Below are 17,592 nucleotides of genomic sequence, written 5' to 3' on the forward strand. Positions count from 1 at the left end.
GCTTGAAAAGATGCTCATAAATTTCATGATGTGCAAGTAGCCCATTGCAACTCTTCATTAGAAACATTAGTAAGAAAGCCACTGTCAGTGTCATTAAGGAAAAAAAAAATTTTCCTTGAGACCCCATATTCTTTTCAATACCTTGCCCATGTGGTACTTCTTGAAACTGTCTGTGGCTCTGATAAGTTTGATCACAGATGATTAGGTCAATAATATGTCTGATATTCACTGTTTTTCTCAGTCAAAGCATGGGCTCCATCAGTTGTTACACTTGACATCTTGTTCCAAGCCAACCCAACACTTTCAACACAGTTCTACATAAATACTGGTCTGAGTGTGTGTCTTGTTTCGAAATATTACCAATAAGCATAATCTTCATTTGCTTAAAACTTTAGAGAATGTTTATTTAGCTTCTTCATCATAATTGATTGATTTGATTTTAGGCACATCGGCACAATTTAGGCCATTTAAGTATCATAATTGATAAGATATTTAAAATTATTTATTTTTAATATATTTGCATTTTTATATGTTTAATCTGTGGGCTCACCTGAATTCTGTAGGTTTCCGCGGGGCGCAAAAAACACTTTGGCAGGCCGCATGTGGCCCGTGGTCTGTAATTTGCCCACCCCTGATCTAAATGAATTAAGTTATTTCTACTACTAAAAGTAATATCAGGACTACCTATGTACAACTAAATATTTATTTGTGCAGCACTTTCAGTTTTATTGTGATATCGTATACATTGATTTGATTGACTCATTTTGATGTATATGTATACCTTACAATCAAAGTGACATTCATTTTTTTTTTAAAATTGTAACTGGTCTGTGCTAAATTACTGAATTCATATTAAGAGATAACTATTAATGTATTTGAAAGTTAATGGTAAAGGGAAAATAGGTCATTGTGCTGGTCTCAATACACCTTGAAATGTACAGTAATTACTTCAATGAACAAGAAGAAATTAATCAGCAATGAAATTACCAAAAAAGATATGACAGGAAATGCTACTAACATCTAGTCAGTGATTACCCTCTACAAAGTCATAGTCAACTAATCTAATTGACTTCAATATTCAATCATTATCAAAAATAAACCATTCCAAAGACAAAGTGAATGATAGACAAAAGACAAGCTTTTAGATGTAGGGCAAAATGTGAAAATATTCAAGTTAAAATACATTTCCCTTTTCAGACTTTGCGATCTGTAAGACAGATGATACAAAAAATCATCTGTTTCTGTGTCTTATGGTCAATGAGGGTATCAGGTGGCCACCACAATGACCAACCGCCTTTACTTTTCTCCATTAAATGTCAGGAACCCATTTGAGCTGGGTGGACTGAAAGGTGCCTAATTGTTTTTCTTTATATTAGGACTATTATAAAAAAAATGGTCTACTAACCCTAGACCTATGTTTGGCAGCCAAGCACTTTACCGCTTAGCCACCACACCTCCAAGTGAATTCTATAGAAACTTTTAACTGTTTGCTCATCTTTCATTCTACAACTAAAGCAAGGTAATTATGTATTGTTAGGGACAATGCTGTCTGGAATGAGAGAATATGTTAGCCTGTCGGGGCCTAAGGTCATGTCTAGCCTGGGATAACAAGAAGTTACAGTTGCCAGATTGTAACACTACTGGGTGGGTTGTATCTGTGCACCTCTGTGACCAAGGGGTTTGAGTCATCTAAGCAACCAGACAACTAAACTAAACTAAACTAGCGAACTAAAAGAAATCTAGAAACATAAAGAAGAAATTCAAAAATGAGACTTTAATTTCAATGACTAAGGCAGCAGTTACAATCTAGTACATAAACATTAGAAGTGGCCATCATGACAGCACTAGTTTTAAAACAAACTTTAGAAAAAAAAAACTGCTAGTTATTTTGACAGTTGTTCAAATATAAAACAGATTTACACATAGTAAAATTTTAAAAAATAAAAGAAAAATTCTGAAACTTACAGGCAGTCCCAGGTACAGAATAATTAAAACTGACACAGAGACCACTGGTCAACAGTACAGGAAACAGCATAGGCTCTATTTTAAGTACTCCACCCTAACCCATATAATAGGCAGAAATACAAGTATACAGCTTAGCACTAGCCTACAGAAGTAAAATTTAAAATACATAAAAGTAGCTTTGGGAGCGCCAGTTCACAATTATAAAAATTTACCTGTTAATAAAGTCTAGGTCTAATGTTTGTTTTGTTGGTTTTACATGTGTTCCATCAGAAAGAGAGATTACATCCTAGCCGTAACCTCCAACAGGACAGTGAGTGTTAACACCAGAGACTATGGAGATGACAAAGTGGATACCCCATGATCACCAATAGATAATACAAAGTGAATTAGTATTTGAAAATTTTAAACACACTAAGGGGATAAACTCATTGCTTTAGTGAAGACTGACAATACCAAGTAGTAAATATTATTATACTCTTTATAGCAAAATATGTAGGTCCTAGCTGGGGAATACTGCATACTTCTCACTAATCTTCGGACTGGAAGATAAGCCTTATTATTATTATTTATGGAAAATTTCTCCTCTAAGAAATCAGACAAAAACTCAAAACTGTATTCATGGTAACAGCAAAACATTTATATTATAACAGCATAGAATATAATATAAATATAATAATATAACAATATTATAATAGAGCTAAATAATGTCAAGTCGCTATTTATACTGTAAAAAAGCATAGAACAAATTGTGCAGGGATGTGACACAAAAAATTATATGATAGCACACTAAAGCAGGGGAGATAACAAATTGAATTAAAAGCATAATCTAGCAAGGCTTTGGCGTTGTGACTGTACAGAGTATTGAATGTTAACTGAAGACACGTATAGTTGTTACAACATTTTCCGGTGGAAGTGACGTTCTGCTTTAGAATTCATGAATAATTAAAGATATACAAGTTTGCTTAATACTGGTACAATAATAATAAGGATAATATACCAAAGCACCTTCCTCCTTCAAAATACAAAAACATGTAAGATTGAGGGGAAAAAAGGAATATTTAAAAAAAAAATGAACAAATGACTGGACTGATTGTCAAGATATACCTAAACATAGAACAAGATTTATACAAGTCAATTATGGTGATTCCACCTAAATAGTTCTCACAAAGTACATCACTTGAGTACTTGTACCTGTTCATTGTTCTATCCATTGTATCTGTTAGGTTTTCTGACCTTGCGACCACTTCCGGTAATGTAACCATGTTGTGAGGTTGGGTTACAGGGTTCAGGATGTATAACTGTGGGTGTAGAAGTATTTGTCGCCACTCTAGTAGGTGAGCATGGTTACTCAACCTGAGGTTAGGAGCATTCTTCATTGTTTCCTACTGAGTCCCATATTGCAGCTTGGTCACTAAAATTGTCTTGAGAAGGTCTGGTTTTGAAGTAGCATTAGGGAAATGTTAATTTCTTTCAGACGCAGTAGGAATGTAAAAACATCAATGCCAATTAACAATCAAAAGATAATGACATATTCCCTTAGAGCACAAGGAAGTCTCTAAATGATGGTAGAAAAGGAAAATCTCTAATAGATCCGGTGTGTCTGTGTCTTTGCCTCTAGGAATTGTTTTACTTCTCAAGATGTTCACTGTCAATACAAGAGAACAAAATTTGATAAAAACATTTTTATAGTCAGTGAAACACAAAACTTGGCAAAGCTTTACTCAGGGGTTTAGTATAAAGAAAATATAAAGAGATATACACAGCATTGCTTACCATTGTATTCCATACATCTCTTGACCCATTTTTTGGTTTACATTTCATCTTCATGTTGGTCTACATCTTCATCATGTTGGTCTACATCTTCATCATGCTGGTCTACCTCTTCATGTTGGTCTACATCTTCATCATGTTGGTCTACATCTTCATGTTGTCTACCTTTTCATCATGTTGGTCTAAATAAGAATAAAAAAATTAATAAGAAAAACTTTTGCCTTGAAAAGGAAAAAAAAAATTCTTTTGTTGCTTTTCTTTTCATGTTAAACAAAACTATTATGATGATGCAGGTTTCACTTTATGTTTTAACTTAGTATTTTATGAATAAACTTTTAAGAAAAAAAAAATACACCCAAGACATCTAATACAGCAGCAAAGAATAACAAACAAATAAAGTTTTAAAAATTTTAAGGTTAATTAAGTCATTTAAGTCTAAGGAACTTATTGGAGATTTTCAATTATGCCAGAAAACAATAAATAACTAGCTATGTAGTGTATCTGGTGTACAGAATACAGAAAGCTTTAATATTTAGAGTGAAAATTATGCTATTAAGTTTGTGCATTTCTAGCAAAATGAAATCACAACTAAGTTCTTTTGCTTGCAGTACAAACTCATTGGTTTTGTTGAGTTGGCAACAGCAGTCTTTCCTTCAAAATCTCCAGGTTTATTCTTTTTTTTATATATATATTTTTATTTCACTTTATATTGTTTCAGCAAATCTCTTTATTGTTTGCTTTTCTTTTTCTATCCTTATCTATTGTATTTCTTTTAGAATGTACTTAAAAATCAAAAAGTAAGCTAAGAGCAGATTACTAAGTTTAAAATTCCCACCAGATAAGATCCAAACAAATGAAAATTTAGTTTGATTATGATTACCCGGAGGATTACCACTATAGCAACGACAATATAGATACAAACAGGAACAACATTCACACACAAAACATACAAAGACACAGTCATACACAACCACTGGTTAATAAACTAAACCTCTTTGTGATGTGACTAATGACCATGAAACACACTGACAGAAAGTGGAGTAAAAGAGTTATAAAATCTTTCTGTTCTAGCCTTAATGAAGAGGAAGCGACAGGGGTGCCACCCATGAGACCAAGTAAACCCTGAAACCCGAATTTCCAAATTTTACAAACCCTGAAATCATAAACCCTAAACTTTACCAACCCTGAAACGTACGGCATATACAATTTAAGCACCAAAATTTTACGAAAGAAGAACAGTATTAAATTACTACCTAGATCTATATCATAATATGCCCCCCATGTTTTAAATATGTAATTAGTAAGCCTATAATTATAATAAATAGAGCTTGTGTGTATTTATTGATAAAGCTTGTAATACAAGTTAACAGGATTTAGTACAATATATTAACAATGTTTCAAATGTTTGTACACCCCCCCCCCCCAAACACACAGTTATTTTAAATGATGTTTCTCTCTTTAACATTTTTTCCCTCATTATTCATTTGAAGCAGCCTACTTTAAACTTTAATCAACATTGATCAAACTGATTCCATCAATGTACATGCATGGACCTGTAAATCTATTGCAACAAGATATAATTGTTTTGAGATTTAGTCCAGATTTACTCCAAAATGAACATTTAGATTTAGTTTCTAATATTTAAATGTAGTCCTAGATGGCTAGAATGTGCTGGACTGCTTATACATAATTATAATTTATTTGTATAAATCAAGATCTATTGACCAATCGATCTATTTTTTCTAGCCTCTAAGTAGTCTAAGTCTTCAGGCGAACGCAAACTTACTAATTTAATTCTTCAATCATTGATTCTAGATCTAGTTCTGATCTAAAAACGATGTAAATATCCTAAATCTAGATCCTACTTATATAATACTCTAGACCAATATAGCTCTAGACTAGTCTAGACATAGGCTAAGGCCCTATGTCTATAAGGAACCTATACAAATATTAAAATATAAAACACGGAAAGAAAAAAAATAATAATTTCTCACGCGTGAATTTTTTTTTCTTTCTATTTCTAGATCTAGGACTAGCCGCTAGGTACGCGAGTAGATCTAGACTATTCTAGACTATATCTATACTAAATACAAGACTTTACAGTCTAGATCAGTTCTAGATTGATCAAAGAAATAGATCTAGACTCTAAATCGAGCCGATTCGAGGCGCGTTCCGTAGATCTAGAAATTCTCTATAGATCTAGAATGTTTACACTTTTTTGTCACTTAAAAAAAAATACTGTACCGGTAAATAAAGCTTAGTGCGCATGCAAAGTGAAAGTCTCGCGAATCGCGAGATATGAGAAGGGTCGATTTTGTTTAAAAATGGCGGCTCGCGCGATCGGAACTAACAAACTAAAATTAACGGGAGAAAATGACCAGAAATTTCGAAAAAATCTAAATCAACTAAAACCCTGGATTTTAACAAAATTGTAGAAGGCAAACCCGGAGGGGGGAAAATCGGACCCCTCAAAACCCGGATTTCCGGGTTATTCCGGAAAAGTGGCACCCCTGGGAAGCGACCACTTTATCCAGATCTGATGTAACTGGTTTAGTGGCTGCAGATTGTCCTCAAGAATGCATAAATGAGATCAGATGTTTCAACATTACTTACATGTACATTGCACTTGATATTCTTGTCAAATGTTTGACATATTTTGAATGTTTCTTGAGAGCTGAAGAGAATCTACTTCCTTGACCAAATGTTCAGCAGAATAAATGTCATCAGGCAAGATATGAGCATCAAGATGACCATACACAGTCCAGTGCACATATCACATGACCAGGCAGCCATCCTTTCTTATGAGAAGACAAAGTCTTAGTGTAGTGACCTCTCTTGCTTAAATTTTTTCTTGTAACTTGGTGCACAAAATAATTGAGAACTGAAATGACTTCAACAAAAAATTATGAAAATCTAGGAGAGAAAAAAATTCTAAGTAGAGGAAAAGTGACAATTATAATACACATTTTGTTAATGTTTTATTTCTTTGATTTTATGCACATCTGCACAATTTAGGCCATGTCGTGCCTGCAGTCCCTTAAGGACTACTCTCTCTCTCTACATAACAGGGGCTAAATTCTATACAGTTAAATCATTAAAATCAAGGTCTATTCACAGTTAAAATAGTAAGGGTAGTAAAAATTTAATAATTTGGTAAAAATCTAATGTAAATAGTACATGAATAAGATGATAATTCCCCTCTCCCTTTTCGAGTTAGTTGTTAGTAACACCAGGTTAGTAGCAACAAAATCATGTAGAAATAGACATGGCTTTATTTAATTTAGTCTGACTGTTGTTGACTTGTAGCACCAAACTGCTGGTAGGCAACTAAACTGTTGAAGGCATAATATATCTTAGCTAATAAGAACTTGAACAACTTCCTTGTGAACAAAACTAAATATAACATTTATAATACTTGTGATCACATGAAATAAATGTAGTAGACTTAAGTAATAAAATTTCTTACAATCTAACTCACTACAATAACACAACCTTTCAGTCTTACATTCTGGAGTCGTCTCCCCTAACTAAGACCCAGTGACGACAATGCCACTTTTGCATCATTCACATCCAATCGCTTACCTCTTACCACAGTCACCATAAAAACACACACACTCCATAACACTTCTGCTTGTCCAACATTCTTTCACTGAATCAAGCCCCAAGCATCCTACTTGTCCATATGTTAGACTTTGCAATGGCCATGTTTTTAATCATACTAGTTACATTTAGCAGACACTCTGGCACATATTGGAAATAATAGTGCAAATATTATGACTAATCAAGCTTTAAAAAACTCTAAATTAGATTCTTATTTCTGTACCTTGATATCTGTCAACAAAAACAACTGATACATTTGAACCTAAGGAAGAACAAAAAGAATCTGAAATATAAAGTTGTGTAACAAAAACTTGAAAGAGTTCAAGGTAACAAAACTTAATATATAGATATAAATTGCAGATATAGGCAAGAACCTAAAAAATTGGAATTTTATTTTGTAGCTTGATATCTGTTAACAAAAAATTAAACTTCAGTAAAAAGAAGTGTGATTAAACATTTCAAATATATAAATTCATATGTTGCTAATGAAACTGAAAAAAAAAAAGTGGTTGTTGTTAGGATGAATGAGATGCCCCATGATAGGATACTTTAGGTACCCCAACAGTTAATAGGAGATTGTGGTTATCTAACAGTTGGTAGGAAAAAAGAGGTGCCTTACCAACTGATAGGATACTTGAAGTGCCCTACCAAACAATAGGACAAGAGGTGCCCTACAAATTGATAGGACACTAGAGGTGCTCTACCAATTGTTAGGATACTTAAGGTGCCCTACCAATTGATAGGATATTGAGGTGCCCCATCAGTTATAAGGACATTTGAGGTGCCTAAAAAGTGTTGAAACACTTGTGGTGCCCCAACAACTGATTGGACAAACTTGAGGTGGACAACAGTTGGTATGATCGATGAGGTGCCTAACAATTGATAGGACACTTGGAGTGCCCAAACAATTGATAGAACACTTGGAGTGCCCAAAAATAAGATTATTGAAGTGCCCAACAGTTGTTAGGATAAATGAGATGCCCCAACAAATGATAGGACATTTGAAGTGCTTCAACAATAGATACGATACCTAAGGTGCCTCAACAGTTAAAAGGATATTTGAGGTGCCCAAACAGTTGTTAGGACACTTGTGGTGCCCCAATAGCTGACAGGACACACTTGAGGTGCCCAGCAGTTGATATGAGGGATGAAGTATTCCAACAATTGATGACCATATAGGTGCCCAACAGTTGGAAGGTATTGATATTTTTTGTTTTTGGCACACCAGCACAATTAAGGCTATGTCATGCCCATAATCTCTCAAGGGTTATTCCCCCTTCATAGCTCAAGAGCTAAGTTTTATACAGTTGGGTCATTAAAAACAAGATTCATTCACAGCTCAGATGGTGAAAATAGTAAACATTTACATAAATTAATAAAAATCTATTTTTAATATTATATATTCACAATTGCTTTGCTCTATCACAAATCAAACACTCGTAGACAGTTAAAGAATGAAAAAGGTGCCCCAAAAATCGACTAGACACTTCAGGTGCACCAACAATTAATAAGTAAATAGTATATTGAAGTTGGACAGTGATTGTAAATTTTGACACAGGCAGACAATATTTTTATGCCAATGTATATTACATATCTCATCAAGTAATAGTCAGTAATTTTGTGCAGTACAAGTATATATATTGCATTGAAGTTGAACTGTAATTATAAATTTTGACACAGGCAGACAGTAAATTTGTGTATATTATATATCTCATTAATAAATAGTATGTAAGCACTCGTAGACAGTTGAAGGATGAAAAAGGTGCCCCAAAAATCGACCAGACACTTCAGGTGCACCAACAATTAATTAGTAAATAGTATATTGAAGTTGGACAGTGATTGTAAATTTTGACACAGGCAGACAATATTTTTATGCCAATGTATATTATATATCTCATCAAGTAATAGTCAGTAATTTTGTGCAGTACAAGTATATATATTGCATTGAAGTTGAACTGTAATTGTAAATTTTGACACAGGCAGACAGTAAATTTGTGTATATTTTATATCTCATTAGTAAATAGTATGTAAACACTCGTAGACAGTTGAAGGATGAAAAAGGTGCCCCAAAAATCGACCAGACACTTCAGGTGCACCAACCATTAATTAGTAAATAGTATATTGAAGTTGGACAGTGATTGTAAATTTTGACACAGGCAGACAATATTTTTATGCCAATGTATATTATATATCTCATCAAGTAATAGTCAGTAATTTGGTGCAGTACAAGTATATATATTGCATTGAAGTTAAACTGTAATTGTAAATTTTGACACAGGCAGACAGTAAATTTGTGTATATTATATATTTCATTAGTAAATAGTATGTAAACACTCGTAGACAGTTGAAGGATGAAAAAGGTGCCCCAAAAATTGACCAGACACTTCAGGTGCACCAACAATTAATTAGTAAATAGTATATTGAAGTTGGACAGTGTAAATTTTGACACAGGCAGACAATATTTTTATGCCAATGTATATTATATATCTCATCAAGTAATTGTCAGTAATTTTGTGCAGTACAAGTATATATATTGCATTGAAGTTGAACTGTAATTGTAAATTTTGACACAGGCAGACAGTAAATTTGTGTATATTATATATCTCATTAGTAAATAGTATGTAAACACTCGTAGACAGTTGAAGGATGAAAAAGGTGCCCCAAAAATCGACCAGACACTTCAGGTGCACCAACAATTAATTAGTAAATAGTATATTGAAGTTGGACAGTGATTGTAAATTTTGACACAGGCAGACAATATTTTTATGCCAATATATATTATATATCACATCAAGTAATAGTCAGTAATTTTGTGCAGTACAAGTATATATATTGCATTGAAGTTGAACTGTAATTGTAAATTTTGACACCATAGACAGTAAATTTGTGTATATTTTATATCTCATTAGTAAATAGTATGTAAACACTCGTAGACAGTTGAAGGATGAAAAAGGTGCCCCAAAAATCGGCCAGACACTTCAGGTGCTTGTAAATTTTGACACAGGCAGACAATATTTTTATGCCAATGTATATTATATATCTCATCAAGTAATAGTCAGTAATTTTGTGCAGTACAAGTATATATATTGCATTGAAGTTGAACTGTAATTGTAAATTTTGACACAGGCAGACAGTAAATTTGTGTATATTATATATCTCATTAGTAAATAGTATGTAAACACTCGTAGACAGTTGAAGGATGAAAAAGGTGCCCCAAAAATTGACCAGACACTTCAGGTGCACCAACAATTAATTAGTAAATAGTATATTGAAGTTGGACAGTGATTATAAATTTTGACACCGGCAGACAATATTTTTATGCAAATGTATATTATATATCTCATCAAGTAATAGTCAGTAATTTTGTGCAGTATAAATATATATATTGCATTGAAGTTGAACTGTAATTGTAAATTTTGACACATGCAGACAGTACATTTGTGTATATTATATATCTCATCAAATAATAGTAATTTTGTGCAGTACAAGTATATATAATTGTATTGAAGTTGGACAGTAATTGTAAATTTGGACACATTCAGTAATTTTGTGCTGATGTATATTATACATCTCAAGTAATAGTCAGTAATTTTGTGCAGTAAAAGTATATATATTTATATATACATTCTATTGAAGTTGGACAGTGAAAAGATTAAGAAGCACTCTTCAAAGTGATGAGCTATATCAGTGCTAGTATTCAATGACATTACAGGAAGATAATCAGTATTGAAATATATTACTGATAATTTTGATTTTCATTTTTAATTTTTATGTTCTATATTTAGAAAGCTGTTGACAGTATTGTTCTTGTCAAAATTTGGTATCACTGATATTGTGTCCTTGTTAAATTTTGTCTTTTTTCAATGTGTAAAAAAATATATATATATGATCAGAACATAAGGTTTTAGAGGTCGCAGATTTAACACTAGTAGATTTTTGTGTTTAGACTATTGTTTATTTTAATGTTTACATTGTATTATTATTGTGCACAATTTCTTGGGGTCTTTAAGTCATTTTTATTTATATTTGTAAGTATATGTAGTATTTCTTGAAAATTTTCTGTCTTTTTTTCCTGCTGTGCTTGTTTGTTTTTATATATTGACCAAATCTTGCTTTTGGAACAGGATGTGCTTTAGGGTAAGAGAGTGAGGTCAATGTGTTGCTCGAATCCTCCTCAATTTAATCAAAGTTTTCAGTGCACTGAGTCATCATCATATCATCATTTATATAATTGTAACATTTTGGTATAAACTTTGTTACATTTTTTTTTTACATTATAATATTTTATTAATTTTGTTTTCTCTTTCTATATGACCAAATAATATATTGTAAAAACATAATAATTGATTATGACATTGATTATTAGATTGTTGACAATTTAGTGTGTTATGTTAATCACAATAGTATTGGCTTGATAATATTATCAGTGATTGTAAACTATAAAAGATATTAGATATCATTATTATCTATAAAAAAAGTATAGAATGCCATTGTACTTTTGATAAGTATTAATAGATACATGGATGGATATACTGAACTAAAGAAAGTTGCTCAATCGTTTGGTCTTAAAGATGAAGAAAAGAAAGATGTTTTGACATAAATGGAAAGGAAAGAAAATCAAGTTGATATTGAAAGAGTTGGCGAGAGCACAAAGAGGAGAAATGCAACTAGATGCTGAAAGAAATTAAAAGGAAGCAAAACCAGACAAAGAATCAGAAATAAAAAAAAAAAAACTGAAAAATAAAAGCTGCAATTCAAAACAAGGGAGACAAAACAGAAACTACCAAGCGTCAACATATAGAGAATATTTACAAAGCACAAAGAGAAGAGAGAAATGCAACTAGATGCTGAAAGAAATTAAAAGGATGCAAAACCAGACAAAGAATCAGAAATAAAAAAAAAAAACTGAAAAATAAAAGCTGCAATTCAAAACAAGGGAGACAAAAAAACTACCAAGCGTGAACATAAAGAGAATATTTATAGGCAAAAAATGAGGGACCTTATGAAACTGATGAAATAAATAGTTATTTTCAGACTATCTGTAAAACTTGCAATTACAATGAAGATACTTGTTCTAATATATTCATCTGTAAACTAAGTGGCAAGACTTTGAGTGTTATTAACTCATTAATAGAAGAACAAAGAAAGAAATGCATCCTGTTAAAAGCAATATTATTGGAATCTAGATCACCAAAGAGAAATTTATTATCAACATCAAAGACAAGAATCTAATTCTCCAAACTATAATGTACCAAGAAATAAACAGATAAGGAATCGGAAATCGGAATAGGTAACAAAGTAATAATGTTAATACAAATGAAGTCCAACATATGTTAATGGTGTACTAGTGAAATATACCACAGTCATTACAAATGATAAACGTGTTACACAAGATACTATGACAGGTAAAACTAAGAACATATGACAGGCTTAACTAAGATAATATGACATGTAAAACTAAGAAAAAATGACAGGTAATACTATGAAAATATGACAGGTAAAACTAGAACTTATGACAGGTAAAACTAAGAAAAAAATGACAGGAAAAACTAAGAAAATTGGACAAGTAAAACTAAGAAAATATGAAAGGCATAACAAAGAAAATATGACATGTTAAACTAAGAAAATATGACAGGTAAAACTAAGAAAATATGACAGGTAAATATAAGACGAATTTCTTTATTAAGCACTCAAAGAATGATTTCACTGGGAATTGCAAATATATTTTGATCACCACATTAAATGCAGAGGTCAAAGACAAGCTAATTATCACACATTTGTTGTTATATTTATTGTTACAAACGTTCAATGGAATATAGATGAAGACATCTAACACAGTTATACATCCGTATGAATTTCTTTTTTAAGCACTCAAAGAATGATTTCACTGGGAATTGCAAACACATTTTGATAACCACATTAAGTGCAGAGGTCAAAGACCTGCTAATTAATACACATTTGTTGTTATATTTATTGTTACAAACGTTCAATTGGAATATAAATGAAGACGTCTAACACAGTTATACATCCGTATGAATTTCCTTTTCTAAGCACTCAAAGAATGATTTCACTGGGAATTGCAAATACATTTTGATCACCACATTAAGTGCAGAGGTCAAAGACCTGCTAATTATCACACATTTGTTGTTATATTTATTGTTACAAACGTTCAATTGGAATATAAATGAAGACTCTAACACAGTTATACATCCGTATGAATTTCCTTTTCTAAGCACTCAAAGAATGATTTCACTGGGAATTGCAAATACATTTTGATCACCACATTAAGTGCAGAGGTCAAAGACCTGCTAATTAGCACACATTTGTACACAAATGTTTGTAGATATCCTCATTACAATTCAATAAAGTTCAAAACCTCACTGGTTACATCACTTCACAGTGTCTCAATGGATAAGAGATGAGCGTGATACAAACGACAATCCCAACTGTTCCTGCACAATCATTATATATCTGATGGCTTATATTTTCATCCTTTTTTTTTTAACTCTTGTTTTGCAAACGTGCATCAGTTGAATAGTTGGAGCCCAATAAAAAGTTTCAGGCTTGCTTTTTTCACTGACTCCTGTTTTGAGCTTGTTGACCTACAGCTTCATTTTGATGAACTGACTGTAACAATATTTTTGATGACGTCGTGTTCAAGCTATTGAAGGTGGTCTACAAGCATCCGGTTTGAGGGCTGAATCAGCCTCACAAACTTCGCACTCAACTAATGTTGAGTGAGTTGAATCAGCGTCAAAGCTTGCACTCAACTAATTATGTCCCAACTATTATTCAACTGAGCCGAAATAACCGGTTATTTTACAAACTCATTCTTCTTTGTTGTTTTTTTGAATGCCTTTTAACATTCCAAGTTATGATGATGCTTTGTCCAAGGCATTGTAGCACGTGAAAAAAATGCAAAACAAGAAAAAGGATGTGCACTGTTGGGTTGTCTACAAATGCACAGACATAACCAACAATTTCGTCTTGGATCAACAAGTCAATTGATGACAATATTACTACATCTAGTCCTCAGCTAAAAATCCTCAATTTTTCAAAAATGAATACAATATCCTTTCCTATAAGTACGAAGATGGTCATGGAGACCGATCTTCTTTGAAAAAAAATCCTCAACTACATCCTTTAAACATGAAGATGGCTAAAGAGCCCAGTCTTCACTTTTAAAATTCCTCCATTAATCATTCCTATGAACACAAAGATGGCTAAGGAGTCCAGTCTTCGCTTTTAAAATTCCTCCATTAATCATTCCTATGAACACGAAGATGGCTAAGGAGTCCAGTCTTCGCTTTTAAAAGTCCTCCATTAATCATTCCTATAAACACGAAGATGGCTAAAGAGTCCAGTCTTCGCTTTTGAAAAGTCCTAAGCTAAACATAGTAATGTCATCAATTAAATGTGTTTTCTCCGCAACTATTTAGTTGGTCTGCAAGTGCAAATGTTGATTAGTGTGCGCTGCATCACGAGCGGCGATATTTCCTTTGATGGACACGTTCATATGTTCCTTGAGTGTGACTTAATTATTGATTTTTACAAACGTTCAATCGGAATATAAATGAAGACGTCTAACACAGTTATACATCCGTATGAATTTCCTTTTCTAAGCACTCAAAGAATGATTTCACTGGGAATTGCAAATACATTTTGATCACCACATTAAGTGCAGAGGTCAAAGACCTGCTAATTAGCACACATTTGTACACAAATGTTTGTAGATATCCTCATTACAATTCAATAAAGTTGTTACAAAACCTCACTGGTTACATCACTTCACAGTGTCTCAATGGATAGGGTAGAGATGAGCGTGATACAAACGACAATCCCAACTGTTCCTGCACAATCATCATATATCTGATGGCTTATATTTTCATCCTTTTTTTTTTAACTCTTGTTTTGCAAACGTGCATCAGTTGAATAGTTGGAGCCCAATAAAAAGTTTCAGGCTTGCTTTTTTCACTGACTCCTGTTTTGAGCTTGTTGACCTACAGCTTCATTTTGATGAACTGACTGTAACAATATTTTTGATGACGTCGTGTTCAAGCTATTGAAGGTGGTCTACAAGCATCCGGTTTGAGGGCTGAATCAGCCTCACAAACTTCGCACTCAACTAATGTCGAGTGAGTTGAATCAGCGTCAAAGCTTGCACTCAACTAATTATGTCCCAACTATTATTCAACTGAGCCGAAATAACCGGTTATTTTACAAACTCATTCTTCTTTGTTGTTTTTTTGAATGCCTTTTAACATTCCAAGTTATGATGATGCTTTGTCCAAGGCATTGTAGCACGTGAAAAAAATGCAAAACAAGAAAAAGGATGTGCACTGTTGGGTTGTCTACAAATGCACAGACATAACCAACAATTTCGTCTTGGATCAACAAGTCAATTGATGACAATATTACTACATCTAGTCCTCAGCTAAAAATCCTCAATTTTTCAAAAATGAATACAATATCCTTTCCTATAAGTACGAAGATGGTCATGGAGACCGACCTTCTTTGAAAAAAAATCCTCAACTACATCCTTTAAACATGAAGATGGCTAAAGAGCCCAGTCTTCACTTTTAAAATTCCTCCATTAATCATTCCTATGAACACAAAGATGGCTAAGGAGTCCAGTCTTCGCTTTTAAAATTCCTCCATTAATCATTCCTATGAACACGAAGATGGCTAAGGAGTCCAGTCTTCGCTTTTAAAAGTCCTCCATTAATCATTCCTATAAACACGAAGATGGCTAAAGAGTCCAGTCTTCGCTTTTGAAAAGTCCTAAGCTAAACATAGTAATGTCATCAATTAAATGTGTTTTCTCCGCAACTATTTAGTTGGTCTGCAAGTGCAAATGTTGATTAGTGTGCGCTGCATCACGAGCGGCGATATTTCCTTTGATGGACACGTTCATATGTTCCTTGAGTGTGACTTAATTATTGATTTTTACAAACGTTCAATCGGAATATAAATGAAGACGTCTAACACAGTTATACATCCGTATGAATTTCCTTTTCTAAGCACTCAAAGAATGATTTCACTGGGAATTGCAAATACATTTTGATCACCACATTAAGTGCAGAGGTCAAAGACCTGCTAATTAGCACACATTTGTACACAAATGTTTGTAGATATCCTCATTACAATTCAATAAAGTTGTTACAAAACCTCACTGGTTACATCACTTCACAGTGTCTCAATGGATAGGGTAGAGATGAGCGTGATACAAACGACAATCCCAACTGTTCCTGCACAATCATCATATATCTGATGGCTTATATTTTCATCCTTTTTTTTTTAACTCTTGTTTTGCAAACGTGCATCAGTTGAATAGTTGGAGCCCAATAAAAAGTTTCAGGCTTGCTTTTTTCACTGACTCCTGTTTTGAGCTTGTTGACCTACAGCTTCATTTTGATGAACTGACTGTAACAATATTTTTGATGACGTCGTGTTCAAGCTATTGAAGGTGGTCTACAAGCATCCGGTTTGAGGGCTGAATCAGCCTCACAAACTTCGCACTCAACTAATGTCGAGTGAGTTGAATCAGCGTCAAAGCTTGCACTCAACTAATTATGTCCCAACTATTATTCAACTGAGCCGAAATAACCGGTTATTTTACAAACTCATTCTTCTTTGTTGTTTTTTTGAATGCCTTTTAACATTCCAAGTTATGATGATGCTTTGTCCAAGGCATTGTAGCACGTGAAAAAAATGCAAAACAAGAAAAAGGATGTGCACTGTTGGGTTGTCTACAAATGCACAGACATAACCAACAATTTCGTCTTGGATCAACAATTCAATTGATGACAATATTACTACATCTAGTCCTCAGCTAAAAATCCTCAATTTTTCAAAAATGAATACAATATCCTTTCCTATAAGTACGAAGATGGTCATGGAGACCGATCTTCTTTGAAAAAAAAATCCTCAACTACATCCTTTAAACATGAAGATGGCTAAAGAGCCCAGTCTTCACTTTTAAAATTCCTCCATTAATCATTCCTATGAACACAAAGATGGCTAAGGAGTCCAGTCTTCGCTTTTAAAATTCCTCCATTAATCATTCCTATGAACACGAAGATGGCTAAGGAGTCCAGTCTTCGCTTTTAAAAGTCCTCCATTAATCATTCCTATAAACACGAAGATGGCTAAAGAGTCCAGTCTTCGCTTTTGAAAAGTCCTAAGCTAAACATAGTAATGTCATCAATTAAATGTGTTTTCTCCGCAACTATTTAGTTGGTCTGCAAGTGCAAATGT

General features: G+C 33.1%; 1 long non-coding RNA gene across 6 annotated transcripts in view; it reads right to left on the bottom strand.

Annotated features, from left to right (window-relative positions):
* Nucleotides 1-1,753: 1,753 nt before the first annotated feature.
* The window catches only part of LOC106072031 (uncharacterized), a 34,480-nt gene continuing 18,641 nt past the window's right edge, over nt 1,754-17,592 (bottom strand). For 2 of the 6 annotated variants that reach the window (XR_008776730.1, XR_008776725.1), the window contains exons 8-11: nt 7,559-7,618; nt 6,349-7,067; nt 3,739-3,917; nt 1,754-3,610 (exon numbers count right to left, since the gene is read on the bottom strand). This is a non-coding gene — a long non-coding RNA (uncharacterized LOC106072031). The remainder of the gene's footprint in view (nt 3,611-3,738; nt 3,918-6,348; nt 7,068-7,558; nt 7,619-17,592) is intronic. The other 4 variants (XR_008776727.1, XR_008776728.1, XR_008776726.1 and 1 more) reach the window with 4 other exon arrangements.

The sequence above is a fragment of the Biomphalaria glabrata genome, chromosome 2 (assembly GCF_947242115.1).
Source record: "Biomphalaria glabrata chromosome 2, xgBioGlab47.1, whole genome shotgun sequence".
Lineage (NCBI taxonomy): Eukaryota > Metazoa > Mollusca > Gastropoda > Planorbidae > Biomphalaria > Biomphalaria glabrata.